At 57.4% G+C, this 21,223-nt stretch overlaps 1 protein-coding gene across 2 annotated transcripts in view; it reads right to left on the bottom strand.

The window, feature by feature from the left end:
• Window positions 1-7,253, bottom strand: part of TTC31 (tetratricopeptide repeat domain 31) — a 220,685-nt gene extending 213,432 nt beyond the window's left edge. Inside the window, exon 1 of one of the 2 annotated variants that reach the window (XM_063925756.1) lies at window positions 7,147-7,253. The gene's annotated coding sequence lies outside the window, so the exon portion shown is untranslated. The remainder of the gene's footprint in view (window positions 1-7,146) is intronic. The other variant, XM_063925765.1, reaches the window with a different exon arrangement.
• Window positions 7,254-21,223: the final 13,970 nt, after the last annotated feature.

The raw sequence follows: 21,223 nt of genomic DNA, 5'->3' as shown, positions 1-21,223 counted from the left end.
AGGTAAGCATCTTTGATGTCCAGAGACACCATATAGTCCCCTTCTTCCAGGTTTGCAATCACTGCTCTGAGTGACTCCATCTTGAATTTGAACCTTTGTATGTAAGTGTTCAAGGATTTTAGGTTTAAAATTGGTCTCACCGAGCCGTCCGGCTTCGGTACCACAAATAGTGTGGAATAGTACCCCTTTCCCTGTTGTAGGAGGGGTACCTTGATTATCACCTGCTGGGAATACAGCTTGTGAATGGCTTCCAATACTGCCTCCCTGTCTGAGGGAGACGTCGGTAAAGCAGACTTTAGAAAACGGAGAGGGGGAGACGTCTCGAATTCCAATTTGTACCCCTGAGATACCACCTGAAGGATCCAGGAGTCCACTTGCGAGTGGGCCCACTGCGCACTGAACTTCTTGAGACGGGCCCCCACCGTGCCTGAGTCCGCTTGTAAAGCCCCAGCGTCATGCTGAGGACTTTGCGGAGGCGGGAGAGGGCTTTTGTTCCTGGGAACTGGCTGTTTGTTGCAGCCTTTTTCCTCTCCCTCTGCCACGGGGCAGAAATGAGGCGCCTTTTGCCCGCTTGCCCTTATGGGGCCGAAAGGACTGCGTCTGATAATACGGCGTCTTCTTAGGTTGAGAAGCTACCTGGGGTAAAAATGTGGATTTTCCAGCAGTTGCCGTGGCTACCAGGTCTGATAGACCTACCCCAAATAACTCCTCCCCCTTATACGGCAATACTTCCATGTGCCTTTTAGAATCCGCATCACCTGACCACTGCCGCGTCCATAAACCTCTTCTTGCAGAAATGGACAGCGCGCTAACTCTTGATGCCAGTCGGCAAATATCCCTCTGTGCATCACGCATATATAGAAATGCATCCTTCAAATGCTCTATAGTCAGTAATATACTGTCCCTATCTAGAGTATCAATATTTTCAGTCAGGGAATCCGACCACGCCAGGCCCGCACTGCACATCCAGGCTGAGGCTATTGCTGGTCGCAGTATAACACCCGTGTGAGAGTATATACATTTGAGGATATTCTCCAGCTTTCTATCGGCAGGTTCCTTTAGGGTGGCCGTATCAGGAGAGGGTAGTGCTACCTGTTTAGACAAGCGTGTGAGCGCTTTATCCACCCTAGGGGGTGTTTCCCAACGTGCCCTATCCTCTTGCGGGAAAGGGTACGATGCCAATAACCTTTTAGGAATTATCAGTTTTTTATCGGGGGAAACCCACGCCTCATCACACACTTCATTTAATTCCTCGGATACAGGAAAAACTACAGGCAGTTTTTTCTCACCAAACATAATACCCTTTTTAGTGGTACTTGTATTATCAGAGATATGCAATACATTTTTCATTGCTTCAATCATGTAACGTGTGGCCCTAGTGGAAGTCACGTTTGTCTCCTCATCATCGACACTGGAGTCAGTATCCGTGTCTGTGTCTGCCATTTGAGGTAACGGGCGTTTTAAAGCCCCTGATGGCGTTTGAGACCCCTGGACAGGCACAAGCTGAGTAGCCGGCTGTCTCATGTCGTCAACTGTCTGTCGTAAAGAGCTGACACTGTCACGCAATTCCTTCCATAAGCTCATCCACTCAGGTGTCGACTCCCTAGGGGGTGACAACTCTATAATAGGCAATTGCTCCGCCTCCATCTCATTTTCCTCCTCAAACATGTCGACACAATCGTACCGACACACCGCACACACACACAGGGAATGCTCTGATAGAGGACAGGACCCCACTAGCCCTTTGGGGAGACAGAGGGAGAGTATGCCAGCACACACCAGAGCGCTATATATAGACAGGAATACCACTATAAAATGTGCTTTTCCCTTTATAGCTGCTGTTAGTATTAAAACTGCGCCAAATTAGTGCCCCCCTCTCTTTTTTACCCTTTTCTGTAGTGCAGGACTGCAGGGGAGAGTCAGGGAGACGTCCTTCCAGCGGAGCTGTGATAGAAAATGGCGCCCGTGTGCTGAGGAGATAGGCTCCGCCCTGTCACGATCCGGGTATCTGGACGCCATTACTTACCCTTCAGATGCCTCCTGAGGCTGGCTCAGCGTTCCAGGACCGGACCCCATCCGTTATACTGATGTCCACATTCCTGCCTCCTCTCCTGTCACTCTGAGACGCGGTCACCGCGGCGCCATGTTACATCTGGAATGGCGTCTCCCGCGGCCTCCGCCGCTGTCCCTGAGTTCCTGCATGCAGAGTGTCGATTACGTCAGCCGCGGCCTCCGCTGTGCCCGCGTGGTTAAATGTGCGCTTATCAGTCTGGCGTCTCCTGTCTCCTGTGGCCGGCGCCGCCATTGCTGTTTCAATTCTCACATGGATTACAAACCAAACTTCCCTCCAAGTTCTGCATGGGCGCAGCCATCTTGGATTTTGTCATCTGATCATTTCCACCAATCTGCTGTCTGTATTGTTAATCTGCATAATTGCCTAGCCAACCCCTTCCTTGCTGCAGGTATAAATATGCTGTGCCTGAGCAAGGAAGGCGTCAGTGCTTTGGTTGTCAAACCTAGTTCCAGTTTGTCTCTCTCCTGTGGTTGTTTTCCAGGTTCCAGTTCCTGTCTCCAAACCTCCACTAAAGAGACCCGCACCAGCATTCCACCTGCGGTGTAGCCTGACTCTCCTATCCTCATTGGATTCGTCTGCTTCCAGCTACAGATCCACCTGCTTTCAGCATCCAGCTTCCAGCAGAGGTCAGCTCTTCTTAAAGTGCCGGTACCCTTTTCTGCAGATTATCATTTATCACCGGCATTATAATTTCACCGCTCTCAATCTCCAAACATCACTTCATATTTCATCGCTCTCAAGCTACATTTATTATTTGACTGGTTCCAGCCAGTATCCACTCCGTGCCAACATCAGTCTGGTTCCAGCCAGTACCCACAGCAGCCGTTTTATCCACAGCAGCCCAGCTTTTCCTGGAACACCAGCTGGTACAATCCTGGGTTCTCTCCATTGCTACAGTCGGGCCTGGTAAGGACTTTCCAACTAGAAGATTATAAGAACTATCTCACACTACCTGTGGCTCCTGCCACCCTGTAGTTCCCAGGAACTGTATTTATTCTTTGCTGACTTTTATGTTTCTTTTACTGCTACTGTGATGCATGGAGTTTGTCATAAATAAACATCATTGACTTTTATTCAAGTTGTCGTGGTCACGCCTTCGGGCAATTCTGTTACATGTTACTTACATGTCTAGGGGTCTGATACAACCTACCAGGTTCCACTATACCTCAGCCCCTACAACTGAGGCTGCCTCCCGTCAGCTCGGGCCCTCAGTTGTGACACGCCCCCTTCTCGGCGGCCTTTTCTCCCGCTTTTTGGTGAGTTCTGGCAGGGGTTAAAATACATCCATATAGCCCTGGGGGTTATATGTGGTGTATTTATGCCAGCCAAGGTGTTTACATTGCTGCTCAGGGCGCCCCCCCCTAGCGCCCTGCACCCTCAGTGACCAAAGTGTGAAGTGTGCCTGAGTAACAATGGCGCACAGCTGCAGTGCTGTGCGCTACCTTGGTGAAGACTGATGTCTTCTGCCGCCGATTTTTCCGGACCTCTTCTGGCTCTGTAAGGGGGGCGGCGGCGCGGCTCTGGGACCGAGCTCCGAGGCTGGGCCTGTGTTCGGTCCCTCTGGACCTAATGGTGTCCAGTAGCCTAAGAAGCCCAAGCTAGCTGCAAGCAGGTGAGTTCGCTTCTTCTCCCCTTAGTCCCTCGATGCAGTGAGCCTGTTGCCAGCAGGTCTCACTGAAAATAAAAAACCTAAAACTAAACTTTCACTAAGAAGCTCAGGAGAGCCCCTAGTGTGCATCCTTCTCGGCCGGGCACAGAAATCTAACTGAGGCTTGGAGGAGGGTCATAGGGGGAGGAGCCAGTGCACACCAGGTAGTCCTAAAGCTTTACTTTTGTGCCCAGTCTCCTGCGGAGCCGCTATTCCCCATGGTCCTTACGGAGTTCCCAGCATCCACTAGGACGTCAGAGAAATATATATATATATATGGTATGAGGGATATATAGTATGGGGGTATACAGTATAGGGGGACATACAGTAAGGGGGTATACATAGTATGGGGTATATAGTATAGGGGGATATATAGTAAGAAGGGTATACAGTACAGAAGGATATATAGTAAGAAGGGGTATATAATATGGGGGGTATACAGTATAGGGGGATATATAGTAAGGTGGTATACAGTATAAGGGGATATATAGTAAGAGGAGGGATATATGGTATGAGGTGTATACAGTATAGGAGGGATATATAGTATGGGGGTATCCAGTATAGGAGGGATATCTAGTAGAGGGATATATAGTATAGGGGGTATACATTAAAGGGGGTATATATAGAATGGGGACTATACAGTATAGGAGGGATATATAGTATGGGGGGTATACAGTATGAGATGAGGGGATATATATATATATATATATATATATATATATATATATACATAGTATGGGGGGGATATAGTATAGGAGGGATATATAGAATGGGGGTACACAGTATGAGGAGAGGGGATATATATACATAGTATGGGGGATATATAGTAAGGGGGTATACACTATAGGGGGGATATATAGTATGGGGGGTATACAAGATAGGAGGGATATATAGTATGGGGGGTATATAGTATAGGGGGGATATATATAGTATGGGGGGTATACAGTATAGGAGGGATATATAGTATGGGGGTATACAGTATGAGGAGAGGGGATCTATATACATAGTATGGGGGGGATATGTAGTAAGGGGGGTATACACTACAGTATAGGGAGGATATATAGTATGGGGGATATATAGTATGGGGGGTATACAGTATAGGGGGATATATAGAATTGGGGGTATAAAGTATAGGAGGGATATATAATATGGGGGTATACAGTATGAAGAGAGGGGATATATATACATAGTATGGGGGGATATGTAGTAAGGGGGGTATACAGTATAGGGTGATATATAGAATGGGGGGGTATAGGGGGATATATAGTATGGGGGTATACAGTATAGGGAGGGATATATAGTATGGGGGGTATACAGTATGAGAAGGGATATATATACATAGTATGGGGGGGAATATATAGTAAGGGGGGTATACAGTATAGGGGGGATATATAGAATGGGGGGTATACAGTATGAGGAGAGGGGATATATATACATAGTATGGGGGGGGGATATGTAGTAAGGGGGGTATACAGTATAGGGGGGATATATAGAATGGGGGGTATACAGTATGAGAGGGGATATATATACATAGTATGGGGGGGATATGTAGTAAGGGGGGTATACAGTATAGGGGGGATATATAGAATGGGGGGTATACAGTATGAGGAGAGGGGATATATATACAAAGTATGGGGTGGTATATATTAATGGGAGTATACAGTATAGGGGGGAAATATATTATAGGAGGTATATATACATAGTATGGGGGGTATACAGTATGAGGTGGGATATATAGAATGGGGAGTATACAGTATGATGAGAGGGGATATATATACATAGTATGGGGGGGTATATAGTAATAGGAGTATACAGTATAGGGGGATATATAGTAGGGGGGTATACAGTATAGGGGGATACACAGTATAGGGGAATATTTAGTATGGGGGTATACAGTATGGGGGGATATATAGTATGGGGGGATATATAGTATAGGGGGGTATATAGTAAGGGGGTATATAGTATAGGGGGATATATAGTATGGGGGTATACAGTATAGGGGGATATTAGGTAAGGGGGGTATACAGTATAGGGGGATATATAGTATGGGGGTATACAGTATAGGGGGATATATAGTATGGGGGTATACAGTATAGGGGGATATATAGTATGGGGGTATACAGTATAGGGGGATATATAGTATGGGGGTATACAGTATAGGGGGATATATAGTAAGGGGGTATACAGTATAGGGGGATATATAGTAAGGGGGGTATACAGTATAGGGGGATATATAGTAAGGGGGGTATACAGTATAGGGGATATATAGTATGGGGGGTATACAGTATAGGGGGGATATATAGTAAGGGGGTATACAGTATAGGGGGATATATAGTAAGGGGGGTATACAGTATAGGGGATATATAGTATGGGGGGTATACAGTATAGGGGGGATATATAGTAAGGGGGTATACAGTATAGGGGGATATATAGTATGGGGGTATACAGTATAGGGGGATATATAGTAGGGGGGTATACAGTATAGGGGGTATACAGTATAGGTGGGTATATAGTATGGGGGATATATAGTAAGGGGGGATATACAGTATAGGGGGATATATAGTATGGGGGTATACAGTATAGGGGGATATATAGTATGGGGGTATACAGTATAGGGGGAATATATAGTACGGGGTGTATACAGTATAGGGGGGATATATAGTATGGGGGTATATAGTATAGGGGGATATATAATAGGGGGTATACAGTATAGGGGGGGTATATAGTATAGGGGGATATATAGTAAGGGGGTATACAGTATAGGGGGATATATAGTACGGGGGGTATACAGTATAGGGGGGGGTATATAGTATAGGGGGATATATAGTAAGGGGGTATATAGTATAGGGGGATATATAGTACGGGGTGTATACAGTATAGGGGGTATATAGTATAGGGGGATATATAATAGGGGGTATACAGTATAGGGGGATATATAGTATAGGGGGATATATAGTATAGGGGGGGTATATAGTATAGGGGGGGTATATAGTATAGGGGGATATATAATAGGGGGTATACAGTATAGGGGGATATATAGTACGGGGTGTATACAGTATAGGGGGTATATAGTATAGGGGGATATATAATAGGGGGTATACAGTATAGGGGGGGTATATAGTATAGGGGATATATAGTAAGGGGGTATACAGTATAGGGGGATATATAGTACGGGGTGTATACAGTATAGGGGGTATATAGTATGGGGGTATATAGTATAGGGGGATATATAATAGGGAGTATACAGTATAGGGGGATATATAGTATAGGGGGGGTATATAGTATAGGGGGATATATAGTAAGGGGGTATACAGTTTAGGGGAATATATAGTACGGGGTGTATACAGTATAGGGGGTATATAGTATAGGGGGATATAAGACCCCCCTCCCCAGCCAAAAGTCTCAGCCATCCAGTTCTCCTCACCCGGATCCGGGTCACTCACGCAGCCAGCAACTCTCTACAGGAGGCGGCCCCGCCCCTTTCCGCCTTTCTGGTCTTGGAGACTTGAGATTTGCTGCCGACACTTCCGGGTGCTAGAAGCGGCCTGTGTATGTCCTCATCCGCCGCCATCTTACCGGCTACTGGCTGCACTGCAATACCCAGCATGCTGGTGACCTGCCCGGAATGGGGATGGGACACTCACTGCTCATACAAGGGGGTAGCATGTGACACAGGGGTATATTGCTGGAGGCAGGTGACACAGGGGTATATTGCTGAGGGCAGGTGACACAGGGGTATATTGCTGGGGGCAGGTGACACAGGGTATATTGCTGGAGGCAGGTGACACAGGGGTATATTGCTGGGGGCAGGTGACACAGGGGTATATTGCTGGAGGCAGGTGACACAGGGTATATTGCTGAGGGCAGGTGACACAGGGGTATATTGCTGGGGGCAGGTGACACAGGGTATATTGCTGGAGGCAGGTGACACAGGGTATATTGCTGAGGGCAGGTGACACAAGGGTATATTGCTGGGGGCAGGTGACACAGGGTATATTGCTGAGGGCAGGTGACACAGGGGTATATTGCTGGGGGCAGGTGACACAGGGGTATATTGCTGGGGGCAGGTGACACAGGGTATATTGCTGAGGGCAGGTGACACAAGGGTATATTGCTGGGGGCAGGTGACACAGGGTATATTGCTGAGGGCAGGTGACACGGGTATATTGCTGGGGGCAGGTGACACAGGGGTATATTGCTGGGGGCAGGTGACACAGGGTATATTGCTGAGGGCAGGTGACACGGGTATATTGCTGGGGGCAGGTGACACAGGGGTATATTGCTGGGGGCAGGTGACACAGGGTATATTGCTGAGGGCAGGTGACACAGGGGTATATTGCTGGGGGCAGGTGACACGGGTATATTGCTGAGGGCAGGTGACACGGGTATATTGCTGGGGGCAGGTGACACGGGTATATTGCTGGAGGCAGGTGACACGGGTATATTGCTGAGGGCAGGTGACACAGGGGTATATTGCTGAGGGCAGGTGACACGGGTATATTGCTGGGGGCAGGTGACACGGGTATATTGCTGAGTGCAGGTGACACAGGGTATATTGCTGAGGGCAGGTGACACAGGGGTATATTGCTGGGGGAAGGTGACACGGTATATTGCTGGAGGCAGCAGGTGACACGGGTATATTGCTGGAGGCAGCAGGTGACACGGGTATATTGCTGGGGGCAGGTGACACAGGGGTATATTGCTGAGGGCAGGTGACACGGGTATATTGCTGGAGGCAGGTGACACGGGTATATTGCTGAGGGCAGGTGACACAGGGGTATATTGCTGGAGGCAGGTGACACGGGTATATTGCTGAGGGCAGGTGACACGGGTATATTGCTGGAGGCAGGTGAAACGGGTATATTGCTGAGGGCAGGTGACACGGGTATATTGCTGGAGGCAGGTGACACGGGTATATTGCTGAGGGCAGGTGACAGGGGTATATTGCTGGAGGCAGGCGACACGGGTATATTGCTGGGGGCAGGTGACACGGGTATGTTGCTGGAGGCAGGTGACGGGTATATTGCTGAGGGCAGGTGACAGGGGTATATTGCTGGGGGCAGGTGACACGGGTATATTGCTGGAGGCAGGTGACACAGGGGTATATTGCTGAGGGCAGGTGACACAGGGGTATATTGCTGAGGGCAGGTGACACGGGTATATTGCTGGGGGCAGGTGACACGGGTATATTGCTGGGGGCAGGTGACACGGGTATATTGCTGAGTGCAGGTGACACAGGGTATATTGCTGAGGGCAGGTGACACAGGGGTATATTGCTGGGGGCCGGTGACACAGGGTATATTGCTGGAGGCAGGTGACACAGGGTATATTGCTGGAGGCAGCAGGTGACACGGGTATATTGCTGGAGGCAGCAGGTGACACGGGTATATTGCTGGGGGCAGGTGACACAGGGGTATATTGCTGAGGGCAGGTGACACGGGTATATTGCTGGAGGCAGGTGACACGGGTATATTGCTGAGGGCAGGTGACACAGGGGTATATTGCTGGAGGCAGGTGACACGGGTATATTGCTGAGGGCAGGTGACACAGGGGTATATTGCTGGAGGCAGGTGAAACGGGTATATTGCTGAGGGCAGGTGACACGGGTATATTGCTGGAGGCAGGTGACGGGTATATTGCTGAGGGCAGGTGACAGGGGTATATTGCTGGGGGCAGGTGACACGGGTATATTGCTGGAGGCAGGTGACACAGGGGTATATTGCTGGGGGCAGGTGACACAGAGGTATATTGCTGGAGGCAGGTGACACAGGTATATTGCTGGAGGCAGGTGACACGGGTATATTGCTGGAGGCAGGTGACACAGGGGTATATTGCTGGGGGGGGCAGGTGACACGGGTATATTGCTGGGGGCAGGTGACACAGGGGTATATTGCTGGGGGGGTGGGGGCAGGTGACACAGGGTATATTGCTAGAGGCAGGTGACACGGGTATATTGCTGGAGGCAGGTGACACAGGGGTATATTGCTGGGGGGGCAGGTGACACGGGTATATTGCTGGAGGCAGGTGACACAGGGCTATATTGCTGGGGGGGCAAGTGACACAGGGGTATATTGCTGGGGGCAGGTGACACAGGAGTATATTGCTGGGGGAAGGTGACACAGGGGTATATTGCGTGAGGCAGGTGACACAGGGGTATATTGCTGGAGGCAGGTGACACGGGTATATTGCTGGGAGCAGCAGGTGACACAGGTATATTGCTGGGGGCAGGTGACACAGGGGTATATTGCTGGGGGCAGCAGGTGACACAGGTATATTGCTGGGGGCAGGTGACACAGGTATATTGCTGGGGGCAGGTGACATAGGGGTATATTGCTGGGGGCAGGTGACACGGGTATATTGCTGGGGGCAGCAGGTGACACAGGGGTATATTGCTGGGGGCAGGTGACATAGGGGTATATTGCTGGGGGCAGGTGACACGGGTATATTGCTGGGGGCAGCAGGTGACACAGGGGTATATTATGGGGGCAGCAGGTGACACAGGGGTGTATTGCTGGGGGCAGCAGGTGACGGGTATATTGCTGAGGGCAGGTGACACAGGGGTGTATTGCTTGGGGCAGCATGTGACACGGGTATATTGCTGAGGGCAGGTGACACGGGTATATTGCTGAGGGCAGGTGACACAGGGGTATATTGCTGAGGGCAGGTGACACAGGGGTATATAGCTGGGGGCAGGTGACACAGGGGTATATTGCTGGAGGCAGGTGACACAGGGGTATATTGCTGAGGGCAGGTGACACGGGTATATTGCTGGGGGCAGGTGACGGGTATATAGCTGGGGGCAGGTGACACAGGGGTATATTGCTTGAGGCAGGTGACACAGGGGTATATTGCTGAGGGCAGGTGACACGGGTATATTGCTGGGGGCAGGTGACACAGGGGTATATAGCTGGGGGCAGGTGACACAGGGGTATATAGCTGGGGGCAGGTGACACGGGTATATAGCTGGGGGCAGGTGACACAGGGGTATATTGCTGGAGGCAGGTGACACGGGTATATTGCTGGAGGCAGGTGACACAGGGTATATTGCTGGGGGCGGCGGGGACGCGTGTACCGGAGACAGCAATGATGAAGAGGAGTGGTGGAGGCGTGTCAGTGGGATGGGTGCGCAGGTTCTGCGATGCGGGGTGTGTAGTGGGATGGGTGCGCAGGTTCTGCGATGCGAGGCGTGTAGTGGGTGTGTCGCAGGTTCTGCGATGCGGGGCGTGTAGTGGGATGGGTGCGCAGGTTCTGCGATGCGGGGCGTGTAGTGGGAAGGGTGCGCAGGTTCTGCGATGCGGGGCGTGTAGTGGGATGGGTGCGCAGGTTCTGCGATGCGGGGCGTGTAGTGGGATGGGTGCGCAGGTTCTGCGATGCGGGGCGTATAGTGGGATGGGTGCGCAGGTTCTGCGATGCGGGGCGTGTAGTGGGATGGGTGCGCAGGTTCTGCGATGCGGGGCGTGTAGTGGGATGGGTGCGCAGGTTCTGCGATGCGGGGCGTGTAGTGGGTGTGTCGCAGGTTCTGCGATGCGGGGCGTGTAGTGGGATGGGTGCGCAGGTTCTGCGATGCGGGGCGTGTAGTGGGATGGGTGCGCAGGTTCTGCGGGGCGTGTAGTGGGATGGGTGCGCAGGTTCTGCGATGCAGGGCGTGTAGTGGGTGTGTCGCAGGTTCTGCGATGCGGGGCGTGTAGTGGGATGGGTGCGCAGGTTCTGCGATGCGGGGCGTGTAGTGGGATGGGTGCGCAGGTTCTGCGATGCGGGGCGTGTAGTGGGATGGGTGCGCAGGTCCTGCGATGCGGGGCGTGTAGTGGGATGGGTGCGCAGGTTCTGCGATGCGGGGCGTGTAGTGGGATGGGTGCGCAGGTTCTGCGATGCGGGGCGTGTAGTGGGATGTGTGCGCAGGTTCTGCGATGCGGGGCGTGTAGTGGGATGGGTGCGCAGGTTCTGCGATGCGGGGCGTGTAGTGGGTGTGTCGCAGGTTCTGCGATGCGGGGCGTGTAGTGGGATCGGTGTGCAGGTTCTGCGATACAGGGCGTGTAGTGGGATGGGTGCGCAGGTTCTGCGATGCAGGGCGTGTAGTGGGATGGGTGCGCAGGTTCTGCGATGCGGGGCGTGTAGTGGGATGGGTGCGCAGGTTCTGCGATGCGGGGCGTGTAGTGGGTGTGTCGCAGGTTCTGCGATGCGGGGCGTGTAGTGGGATGGGTGCGCAGGTTCTGCGATGCAGGGCGTGTAGTGGGATGGGTGCGCAGGTTCTGCGATGCGGGGCGTGTAGTGGGATGGGTGCGCAGGTTCTGCGATGCGGGGCGTGTAGTGGGATGGGTGCGCAGGTTCTGCGATGCGGGGCGTGTAGTGGGTGTGTCGCAGGTTCTGCGATGCGGGGCGTGTAGTGGGATGGGTGCGCAGGTTCTGCGATGCGGGGCGTGTAGTGGGATGGGTGCGCAGGTTCTGCGATGCGGGGCGTGTAGTGGGATGGGTGCGCAGGTTCTGCGATGCGGGGCGTGTAGTGGGATGGGTGCGCAGGTTCTGCGATGCGGGGCATGTAGTGGGTGTGTCGCAGGTTCTGCGATGCGGGGTGTGTAGTGGGATGGGTGCGCAGGTTCTGCGATGCGGAGCGTGTATTGGGTGTGTCGCAGGTTCTGCGATGCGGGGCGTGTAGTGGGATGGGTGCGCAGGTTCTGCGATGCGGAGCGTGTAGTGGGTGTGTCGCAGGTTCTGCGATGCGGGGCGTGTAGTGGGATGGGTGCGCAGGTTCTGCGATGCGGGGCGTGTAGTGGGATGGGTGCGCAGGTTCTGCGATGCGGGGCGTGTAGTGGGATGGGTGCGCAGGTTCTGCGATGCGGGGCGTGTAGCGGGATGGGTGCGCAGGTTCTGCGATGCGGGGCGTGTAGCGGGATGGGTGCGCAGGTTCTGCGATGCGGGGCGTGTAGCGGGATGGGTGCGCAGGTTCTGCGATGCGGGGCGTGTAGTGGGATGGGTGCGCAGGTTCTGCAATGCGGGGCGTATAGTGGGATGGGTGCGCAGGTTCTGCGATGCGGGGCGTGTAGTGGGATGGGTGCGCAGGTTCTGCGATGCAAGGCGTGTAGTGGGATGGGTGCGCAGGTTCTGCGATGCGGGGCGTGTAGTGGGTATGTCGCAGGTTCTGCGATGCGGGGCGTGTAGTGGGATGGGTGCGCAGGTTCTGCGATGCGGGGCGTGTAGTGGGATGGGTGCGCAGGTTCTGCGATGCGGGGCGTGTAGTGGGATGGGTGCGCAGGTTCTGCGATGCGGGGCGTGTAGTGGGATGGGTGCGCAGGTTCTGCGATGCGGGGCGTGTAGTGGGTCTGTCGCAGGTTCTGCGATGCGGGGCGTGTAGTGGGATGGGTGCGCAGGTTCTGCGATGCGGGGCGTGTAGTGGGATGGGTGCGCAGGTTCTGCGATGTGGGGCGTGTAGTGGGATGGGTGCGCAGGTTCTGCGATGCGGGGTGTGTAGTGGGATGGGTGCGCAGGTTCTGCGATGCGGAGCGTGTAGTGGGTGTGTCGCAGGTTCTGCGATGCGGGGCGTGTAGTGGGATGGGTGCGCAGGTTCTGCGATGTGGGGCGTGTAGTGGGATGGGTGCGCAGGTTCTGCGATGTGGGGCGTGTAGTGGGATGGGTGCGCAGGTTCTGCGATGCGGGGCGTGTAGTGGGATGGGTGCGCAGGTTCTGCGATGCGGGGCGTGTAGTGGGATGGGTGCGCAGGTTCTGCGATGCGGGGCGTGTAGTGGGTGTGTCGCAGGTTCTGCGATGCGGGGCGTGTAGTGGGATGGGTGCGCAGGTTCTGCGATGCGGGGCGTATAGTGGGATGGGTGCGCAGGTTCTGCGATGCGGGGCGTGTAGTGGGATGGGTGCGCAGGTTCTGCGATGCGGGGCGTGTAGTGGGATGGGTGCGCAGGTTCTGCGATGTGGGGCGTGTAGTGGGATGGGTGCGTAGGTTCTGCGATGCGGGGCGTGTAGTGGGATGTGTGCGCAGGTTCTGCGATGCGGGGCGTGTAGTGGGATGGGTGCGCAGGTTCTGCGATGCGGGGCGTGTAGTGGGATGGGTGCGCAGGTTCTGCGATGCGGGGCGTGTAGTGGGATGGGTGCGCAGGTTCTGCGATGCGGGGCGTGTAGTGGGATGGGTGCGCAGGTTCTGCGATGCGGGGCGTGTAGTGGGTGTGTCGCAGGTTCTGCGATGGGGGGCGTATAGTGGGATGTGTGCGCAGGTTCTGCGACGCGGGGCGTGTAGTGGGATGGGTGCGCAGGTTCTGCAATGCGGGGCGTGTAGTGGGTGTGTCGCAGGTTCTGCGATGCGGGGCGTGTAGTGGGATGGGTGCGCAGGTTCTGCGATGCGGGGCGTATAGTGGGATGGGTGCGCAGGTTCTGCGATGCGGGGCGTATAGTGGGATGTGTGCGCAGGTTCTGCGATGCGGGGCGTGTAGTGGGATGGGTGCGCAGGTTCTGCGATGCGGGGCGTGTAGTGGGTGTGTCGCAGGTTCTGCGATGCGGGGCGTGCAGTGGGATGGGTGCGCAGTTTCTGCGATGTGGGGCGTGTAGTGGGATGGGTGCGCAGGTTCTGCGATGCGGGGCGTGTAGTGGGATGGGTGCGCAGGTTCTGCGATGTGGGGCGTGTAGTGGGATGGGTGCGCAGGTTCTGCGATGCGGGGCGTATAGTGGGATCGGTGCGCAGGTTCTGCGATGCGGGGCGTGTAGTGGGATGTGTGCGCAGGTTCTGCGGGGCGTGTAGTGGGATGGGTGCGCAGGTTCTGCGGGGCGTGTAGTGGGATGGGTGCGCAGGTTCTGCGATGTGGGGCGTGTAGTGGGATGGGTGCGCAGGTTCTGCGATGCGGGCCGTGTAGTGGGATGGGTGCGCAGGTTCTGCGATGCGGGGCGTGTAGTGGGATGGGTGCGCAGGTTCTGCGATGCGGGGCGTGTAGTGGGATGGGTGCGCAGGTTCTGCGATGCGGGGCGTGTAGTGGGATGGGTGCGCAGGTTCTGCGGTGCGGGGCGTGTAGTGGGATGGGTGCGCAGGTTCTGCGATGCGGGGCGTGTAGAGGGATGGGTGCGCAGGTTCTGCGATGCGGGTGTGTAGTGGGTGTGTCACAGGTTCTGCGATGCGGGGCGTGTAGTGGGATGGGTGCGCAGGTTCTGCGATGCGGGGCGTGTAGTGGGTGTGTCGCAGGTTCTGCGATGCGGGGCGTGTAGTGGGATGGGTGCGCAGGTTCTGAGATGCGGGGCGTATAGTGGGATGGGTGCGCAGGTTCTGCGGGGCGTGTAGTGGGATGGGTGCGCAGGTTCTGCGATGCGGGGCGTGTAGTGGGATGGGTGCGCAGGTTCTGCGATGTGGGGCGTGTAGTGGGATGGGTGCGTAGGTTCTGCGATGCGGGGCGTGTAGTGGGATGTGTGCGCAGGTTCTGCGATGCGGGGCGTGTAGTGGGATGGGTGCGCAGGTTCTGCGATGCGGGGCGTGTAGTGGGATGGGTGCGCAGGTTCTGCGATGCGGGGCGTGTAGTGGGATGGGTGCGCAGGTTCTGCGATGCGGGGCGTGTAGTGGGATGGATGCGCAGGTTCTGCGATGCGGGGCGTGTAGTGGGATGGGTGCGCAGGTTCTGCGATGCGGGGCGTGTAGTGGGTGTGTCGCAGGTTCTGCGATGCGGGGCGTATAGTGGGATGTGTGCGCAGGTTCTGCGATGCGGGGCGTGTAGTGGGATGGGTGCGCAGGTTCTGCAATGCGGGGCGTGTAGTGGGTGTGTCGCAGGTTCTGCGATGCGGGGCGTGTAGTGGGATGGGTGCGCAGGTTCTGCGATGCGGGGCGTATAGTGGGATGGGTGCGCAGGTTCTGCGATGCGGGGCGTATAGTGGGATGTGTGCGCAGGTTCTGCGATGCGGGGCGTGTAGTGGGATGGGTGCGCAGGTTCTGCGATGCGGGGCGTGTAGTGGGTGTGTCGCAGGTTCTGCGATGCGGGGCGTGCAGTGGGATGGGTGCGCAGTTTCTGCGATGTGGGGCGTGCAGTGGGATGGGTGCGCAGGTTCTGCGATGCGGGGCGTGTAGTGGGATGGGTGCGCAGGTTCTGCGATGTGGGGCGTGTAGTGGGATGGGTGCGCAGGTTCTGCGATGCGGGGCGTATAGTGGGATCGGTGCGCAGGTTCTGCGATGCGGGGCGTGTAGTGGGATGTGTGCGCAGGTTCTGCGGGGCGTGTAGTGGGATGGGTGCGCAGGTTCTGCGGGGCGTGTAGTGGGATGGGTGCGCAGGTTCTGCGATGCGGGGCGTGTAGTGGGATGGGTGCGCAGGTTCTGCGATGCGGGGCGTGTAGTGGGATGGGTGCGCAAGTTCTGCGATGCGGGGCGTGTAGTGGGTGTGTCGCAGGTTCTGCGATGCGGGGCGTATAGTGGGATGTGTGCGCAGGTTCTGCGATGCGGGGCGTGTAGTGGGATGGGTGCGCAGGTTCTGCGATGCGGGGCGTATAGTGGGATGTGTGCGCAGGTTCTGCGATGCGGGGCGTGTAGTGGGATGGGTGCGCAGGTTCTGCGATGCGGGGCGTGTAGTGGGATGGGTGCGCAGGTTCTGCAATGCGGGGCGTGTAGTGGGATGGGTGCGCAGGTTCTGCAATGCGGGGCGTGTAGTGGGATGGGTGCGCAGGTTCTGCGATGCGGGGCGTGTAGTGGGATGGGTGCGCAGGTTCTGCGATGCGGGGCGTGTAGTGGGATGGGTGCGCAGGTTCTGCGATGCGGGGCGTGTAGTGGGTGTGTCGCAGGTTCTGCGATGCGGGGCGTGTAGTGGGATGGGTGCGCAGGTTCTGCGATGCGGGGCGTGTAGTGGGATGGGTGCGCAGGTTCTGCGATGCGGGGCGTGTAGTGGGTGTGTCGCAGGTTCTGCGATGCGGGGCGTGTAGTGGGATGGGTGCGCAGGTTCTGCGATGCGGGGCGTGTAGTGGGATGGGTGCGCAGGTTCTGCGATGCGGGGCGTATAGTGGGATGTGTGCGCAGGTTCTGCGATGCGGGGCGTGTAGTGGGATGGGTGCGCAGGTTCTGCGATGCGGGGCGTGTAGTGGGATGGGTGCGCAGGTTCTGCAATGCGGGGCGTGTAGTGGGATGGGTGCGCAGGTTCTACAATGCGGGGCGTGTAGTGGGTGTGTCGCAGGTTCTGCGATGCGGGGCGTGTAGTGGGATGGGTGCGCAGGTTCTGCGATGCGGGGCGTGTAGTGGGATGGGTGCGCAGGTTCTGCGGGGCGTGTAGTGGGATGGGTGCGCAGGTTCTGCGATGCGGGGCGTGTAGTGGGATGGGTGCGCAGGTTCTGCGATGCGGGGCGTGTAGTGGGATGGGTGCGCAGGTTCTGCGATGCGGGGCGTGTAGTGGGATGGGTGCGCAGGTTCTGCGATGCGGGGCGTGTAGTGGGATGGGTGCGCAGGTTCTGCGATGCGGGTGTGTAGTGGGTGTGTCACAGGTTCTGCGATGCGGGGCGTGTAGTGGGATGGTTGCGCAGGTTCTGCGATGCGGGGCGTGTAGTGGGTGTGTCGCAGGTTCTGCGATCCGGGGCGTGTAGTGGGATGGGTGCGCAGGTTCTGCGATGCGGGGCGTATAGTGGGATGGGTGCGCAGGTTCTGCGGGGCGTGTAGTGGGATGGGTGCGCAGGTTCTGCGATGCGGGGCGTGTAGTGGGATGGGTGCGCAGGTTCTGCGATGTGGGGCGTGTAGTGGGATGGGTGCGTAGGTTCTGCGATGCGGGGCGTGTAGTGGGATGTGTGCGCAGGTTCTGCGATGCGGGGCGTGTAGTGGGATGGGTGCGCAGGTTCTGCGATGCGGGGCGTGTAGTGGGATGGGTGCGCAGGTTCTGCGATGCGGGGCGTGTAGTGGGATGGGTGCGCAGGTTCTGCGATGCGGGGCGTGTAGTGGGATGGATGCGCAGGTTCTGCGATACGGGGCGTGTAGTGGGATGGGTGCGCAGGTTCTGCGATGCGGGGCGTGTAGTGGGTGTGTCGCAGGTTCTGCGATGCGGGGCGTATAGTGGGATGGGTGCGCAGGTGTTGCGATGCGGGGCGTGTAGTGGGATGGGTGCGCAGGTTCTGCGATGCGGGGCGTGTAGTGGGTGTGTCGCAGGTTCTGCGATGCGGGGCGTGTAGTGGGATGGGTGCGCAGGTTCTGCGATGCGGGGCGTATAGTGGGATGGGTGCGCAGGTTCTGCGATGTGGGGCGTATAGTGGGATGTGTGCGCAGGTTCTGCGATGCGGGGCGTGTAGTGGGATGGGTGCGCAGGTTCTGCGATGCGGGGCGTGTAGTGGGTGTGTCGCAGGTTCTGCGATGCGGGGCGTGCAGTGGGATGGGTGCGCAGTTTCTGCGATGTGGGGCGTGTAGTGGGATGGGTGCGCAGGTTCTGCGATGCGGGGCGTGTAGTGGGATGGGTGCGCAGGTTCTGCGATGTGGGGCGTGTAGTGGGATCGGTGCGCAGGTTCTGCGATGCGGGGCGTGTAGTGGGATGTGTGCGCAGGTTCTGCGGGGCGTGTAGTGGGATGGGTGCGCAGGTTCTGCGGGGCGTGTAGTGGGATGGGTGCGCAGGTTCTGCGATGCGGGGCGTGTAGTGGGATGGGTGCGCAGGTTCTGCGATGCGGGGCGTATAGTGGGATCGGTGCGCAGGTTCTGCGATGCGGGGCGTGTAGTGGGATGTGTGCGCAGGTTCTGCGGGCCGTGTAGTGGGATGGGTGCGCAGGTTCTGCGATGCGGGGCGTGTAGTGGGATGGGTGCGCAGGTTCTGCGATGCGGGGCGTGTAGTGGGATGGGTGCGCAGGTTCTGCGATGCGGGGCGTATAGTGGGATGTGTGCGCAGGTTCTGCGATGCGGGGCGTGTAGTGGGATGGGTGCGCAGGTGTTGCGATGCGGGGCGTGTAGTGGGATGGGTGCGCAGGTTCTGCGATGCGGGGCGTATAGTGGGATGGGTGCGCAGGTTCTGCGATGCGGGGCGTATAGTGGGATGGGTGCGCAGGTTCTGCGGGGCGTGTAGTGGGATGGGTGCGCAGGTTCTGCGATGCGGGGCGTGTAGTGGGATGGGTGCGCAGGTTCTGCGATGTGGGGCGTGTAGTGGGATGGGTGCGTAGGTTCTGCGATGCGGGGCGTGTAGTGGGATGTGTGCGCAGGTTCTGCGATGCGGGGCGTGTAGTGGGATGGGTGCGCAGGTTCTGCGATGCGGGGCGTGTAGTGGGATGGGTGCGCAGGTTCTGCGATGCGGGGCGTGTAGTGGGATGGGTGCGCAGGTTCTGCGATGCGAGGCGTGTAGTGGGATGGATGCGCAGGTTCTGCGATGCGGGGCGTGTAGTGGGATGGGTGCGCAGGTTCTGCGATGCGGGGCGTGTAGTGGGTGTGTCGCAGGTTCTGCGATGCGGGGCGTATAGTGGGATGAGTGCGCAGGTTCTGCGATGCGGGGCGTGTAGTGGGATGGGTGCGCAGGTTCTGCAATGCGGGGCGTGTAGTGGGTGTGTCGCAGGTTCTGCGATGCGGGGCGTGTAGTGGGATGGGTGCGCAGGTTCTGCGATGCGGGGCGTATAGTGGGATGGGTGCGCAGGTTCTGCGATGTGGGGCGTATAGTGGGATGGGTGCGCAGGTTCTGCGATGCGGGGCGTGTAGTGGGTGTGTCGCAGGTTCTGCGATGCGGGGCGTGCAGTGGGATGGGTGCGCAGTTTCTGCGATGTGGGGCGTGTAGTGGGATGGGTGCGCAGGTTCTGCGATGCGGGGCGTGTAGTGGGATGGGTGCGCAGGTTCTGCGATGTGGGGCGTGTAGTGGGATGGGTGCGCAGGTTCTGCGATGCGGGGCGTATAGTGGGATCGGTGCGCAGGTTCTGCGATGCGGGGCGTGTAGTGGGATGTGTGCGCAGGTTCTGCGGGGCGTGTAGTGGGATGGGTGCGCAGGTTCTGCGGGGCGTGTAGTGGGATGGGTGCGCAGGTTCTGCGATGCGGGGCGTGTAGTGGGATGGGTGCGCAGGTTCTGCGATGCGGGCCGTGTAGTGGGATGGGTGCGCAAGTTCTGCGATGCGGGGCGTGTAGTGGGTGTGTCGCAGGTTCTGCGATGCGGGGCGTGTAGTGGGATGGGTGCGCAGGTTCTGCGATGCGGGGCGTGTAGTGGGATGGGTGCGCAGGTTCTGCGATGCGGGGCGTGTAGTGGGATGGGTGCGCAGGTTCTGCGATGCGGGGCGTGTAGTGGGATGGGTGCGCAGGTTCTGCGATGCGGGGCGTGTAGTGGGATGGGTGCGCAGGTTCTGCGATGCGGGGCGTGTAGTGGGATGGGTGCGCAGGTTCTGCGATGCGGGGCGTATAGTGGGATGGGTGCGCAGGTTCTGCGATGCGGGGCGTATAGTGGGATGTGTGCGCAGGTTCTGCGATGCGGGGCGTGTAGTGGGATGGGTGCGCAGGTGTTGCGATGCGGGGCGTGTAGTGGGATGGGTGCGCAGGTTCTGCAATGCGGGGCGTGTAGTGGGATGGGTGCGCAAGTTCTGCGATGCGGGGCGTGTAGTGGGTGTGTCGCAGGTTCTGCGATGCGGGGCGTGTAGTGGGATGGGTGCGCAGGTTCTGCGGGGCGTGTAGTGGGATGGGTGCGCAGGTTCTGCGATGCGGGGCGTGTAGTGGGATGGGTGCGCAGGTTCTGCGATGCGGGGCCTGTAGTGGGATGGGTGCGCAGGTTCTGCGATGCGGGGCGTATAGTGGGATCGGTGCGCAGGTTCTGCGATGCGGGGCGTGTAGTGGGATGTGTGCGCAGGTTCTGCGGGGCGTGTAGTGGGATGGGTGCGCAGGTTCTGCGGGGCGTGTAGTGGGATGGGTGCGCAGGTTCTGCGATGCGGGGCGTGTAGTGGGATGGGTGCGCAGGTTCTGCGATGCGGGCCGTGTAGTGGGATGGGTGCGCAAGTTCTACGATGCGGGGCGTGTAGTGGGATGGGTGCGCAGGTTCTGCGATGCGGGGCGTGTAGTGGGATGGGTGCGCAGGTTCTGCGATGCGGGGCGTGTAGTGGGATGGGTGCGCAGGTTCTGCGATGCGGGGCGTGTAGTGGGATGGGTGCGCAGGTTCTGCGATGTGGGGCGTGTAGTGGGATGGGTGCGCAGGTTCTGCGATGCGGGGCGTATAGTGGGATCGGTGCGCAGGTTCTGCGATGCGGGGCGTGTAGTGGGATGTGTGCGCAGGTTCTGCGGGGCGTGTAGTGGGATGGGTGCGCAGGTTCTGTGATGCGGGGCGTGTAGTGGGATGGGTGCGCAGGTTCTGCGATGCGGGGCGTGTAGTGGGATGGGTGCGCAGGTTCTGCGATGCGGGGCGTATAGTGGGATGTGTGCGCAGGTTCTGCGATGCGGGGCGTGTAGTGGGATGGGTGCGCAGGTGTTGCGATGCGGGGCGTGTAGTGGGATGGGTGCGCAGGTTCTGCAATGCGGGGCGTGTAGTGGGATGGGTGCGCAAGTTCTGCGATGCAAGGCGTGTAGTGGGTGTGTCGCAGGTTCTGCGATGCGGGGCGTGTAGTGGGATGGGTGCGCAGGTTCT

Source organism: Pseudophryne corroboree, chromosome 1 (assembly GCF_028390025.1).
Source record: "Pseudophryne corroboree isolate aPseCor3 chromosome 1, aPseCor3.hap2, whole genome shotgun sequence".
In the NCBI taxonomy this organism is placed as follows: Eukaryota; Metazoa; Chordata; class Amphibia; order Anura; family Myobatrachidae; genus Pseudophryne; species Pseudophryne corroboree.
This window is presented reverse-complemented; position numbering and strand designations above follow the sequence as displayed.